Source organism: Terrapene carolina, unplaced genomic scaffold (genome assembly GCF_002925995.2).
Source record: "Terrapene carolina triunguis isolate 2854851 unplaced genomic scaffold, T_m_triunguis-2.0 Scaffold95, whole genome shotgun sequence".
NCBI classification, from domain to species: Eukaryota; Metazoa; Chordata; order Testudines; family Emydidae; genus Terrapene; species Terrapene triunguis.
Window position 1 is genome coordinate 44,247,103 of NW_020664446.1, and position 2,936 is coordinate 44,250,038.

A 2,936-nucleotide genomic window follows, 5' to 3' on the forward strand; every position below is an offset into this window, starting at 1 on the left:
TAAGGTTTGTTTTGTGTTTTAAATTCTGAGTAAAGTGCACTGTGAGTGGTGGGGGTTGTACATTAGGTTGTAGCTTCCGTTAAATTAATCCGCTCTCCACAAAACTACCCTTATTGTGAACAGGATCTAAATTTACTTTGAAGTGGATTCACAAAGAAAAGGATTAACTGACTCCATTTATGTTAAGTAAATGCCAGGATACATTTATTGCACAGAAGACAAACATTGCCATCTCTCATTAACCCCCAATCCCTTGCAACCCCAAGGGTCACACTACTCACTACAAGGCAACTTCTCTTTTTGTCAGTGGATCATAATTACGTAGCGTGTACTTTCATTAGGCTCTGTAAGTGCCCTTTTGTGCTATCCATCACCAAGGAAGAAAAAAAAAGTGAATGGTATGCTGCTTGCAGACATAAAATTGAATACAGTGGAGAATCAGAGAATGTAGCTACAACAGACAGATTTATAACCACCCTGTCCCAGCAACTTCATCAGCATTTTTTCTGTCTGACAGTAATCTTTTCTTTTTCCTCAGTACAGAAAATATGTTTGAAAAAAAAACCAAACAGATGCCAAAGGACAACTGAGAGCTTCCAGTCCAAGCATAAAAGTTTACTATGTTTATTTCAGGAAGGATATTAGGGTGAGAAAACATTATGGTTCATGGGTTCTCTCTCTCTCTCTCAAAGGAATGCCTCTTTTTTAAGATACGGTAATTGACAAATATCAAATTGATACAAAAACACACCACAAATATATATCTTTTTCAGATAATATGACATTGTTAAGGTATTTGCTCAATCTTGTATACCTGAACACATTCCCAAGATATTTATTAATTTGTGGGTGGTAGAATTTTGCTAAGAAAATATCCAACTTGTTGAATTGTATTAACATAAGAGATACCGCAGATGGGTCAGAAGGGAAGGTATTACTCACTAGAGGCCTAGTCTAGTGCCTGTTGAAGTAAATGGGTCTGTTTGCAGTGATCTAATAAGAGTTAGATTATGCCTTCAGTTGTTTTCTCTGTTTTTGAGAGAAGGCTAAGCTCAAAACTAATGTAGTTCCACCTTTTGTCTGGGTTTGGACAGTTCAATTAGCTTTCCCAGTTATAGTCAACATTTCAGTTACAAATTTCCTTCTGATGTACTAAAAGGAATATATAATAGAATTGCCTATTAATCTCCTCCCCCACTGTTACGGGCAAAATTGTTAATTCATACATAAATCAAGTCAGACTGAGATTGCAATTTAGTTAATTGAGACTGGAATACATGTCTCTTTAGTTTCCAATTGTACATTCTTCGGGTGTGACATGTGGCAGCAATTCCTGCTTTTTTTATATGCTAATATGGCTGGCTCTCATCCAACCTCTCTCAAAAGAACTAAGAAAACAAGGTCACTGTTCTCTAGTCCTTTCTGCCCTTAGTGTGTGATGAGCAGAGCAGGAATTTACCCACATGACCTTCAGTTAATATGAATGAAAGGAACAAAGAGAGCATATTGAACAAAAACCACCCACATAAACAAATCCTTCTACACACCAGTGATAAGGGAGTGTTGCTCTGTTGTTTTATTTGAGAGGTGAATATATACAAAAATTACATTTTAGAAAACATTTTTCAATTTTAGGAAACAATGGAGTTGTTCAGCGCTAGGATTCTTGGTACCCCCCACATCTCAGTTCTTTATTCATAAGGTGCAGCAAGCAGACTGCTTGCTTAACTGTTTTATATGAAAACTGTGTAATGCTTCTTTTGTAAGTAAAGTAAGAGCCTACACATAAAATACTGTCACTTACAGAGAAGGTTACTCACCCTGTGCAGTAACTGAGGTTCTTCAAGATGTGTCTATCTATGGGTGCCATAGGTGCCAACTCCATGGGTGCTCTGGGGCTGGAGTGTCCATGGGGGAAAATGGTGGGTGCTGAGCACCCACCAGCAGCCCCCTACCAGAACCTCCCTCTCCTCACAATGCCTCCTGCCCCCCCGCAGGCTCCACAGATCAGTGCCTCCCCATCCTTCCCAGTGCCTACCGCGGATTAGCTGTTTCGTGGTGTCAGGAGGCGCAGGGGAGGGGGGAGGAGTGAGGGAGCAGTGTGCATGGGGGAGGGGGCAGAACTGGGCAGGGAAGGAGCGGGGTGGGATAGAGCAGGGGTGGGGCCTTGGGAGAAAGGGTGGAGTGGGGGCAGGGATTGAGCAGAGCACTCCCCCCAGAAGATTAGAAACTCAGCACCGATGATGGGTGCTCCACTTGTAGGTGGAGCAGCACACCCTGTGCCTGCAGTCAGAGATCATCAGCAGTGCCCATTGGACCACACATTAGCACCTCTCCCCTCTCATGCTGTGCATGGGACATATAGAGCTCTGTGGTCTGACTGCTCCCATTTCCTTCTCTGCTGCAGAATGTGTGTGTGACGCATGGTGCTCTGTACCTCAGGGGAACACCCAGCACCCCCACGTTCATCCTTGTAAAATGATTGTGTGGTATCCAATGCAAAATTTGTCATGTCGGGTGTCTTTGGAAGGCTCATGATGTACTGAGCATGGTTGTTATAGTAGTGTTATAGTAATTGTTACAGGTTATAATTTAATGTATATAGTTGCGAGGCTGAAAATGTATCCTCATGGCTTAAAGCAAGCCCAAACAAAAACTCTCCAAGAGCAGAGAGGCAGTTCACACCTCATCAGGGCAGGTATGGGACAAACCTAGCCTCACGGGAACAAAGGGCGCTGGACTAGTGTCAAGGCTGTATGCCCACTTTGAACTTTAGGGTACAAGTGTGGGGGCCTGCATGAGGACTTCTAAGCTTAACTACCAGCTTAGTTCTGGTCCGCTGCCACCATTCCCTTCCCTGGGAAGCTTTGAGAAACCTTTCACCAATTCCCTGGTGAATACAGATCCAAACCCCTTGGATCTTAAAACAAGGAGAA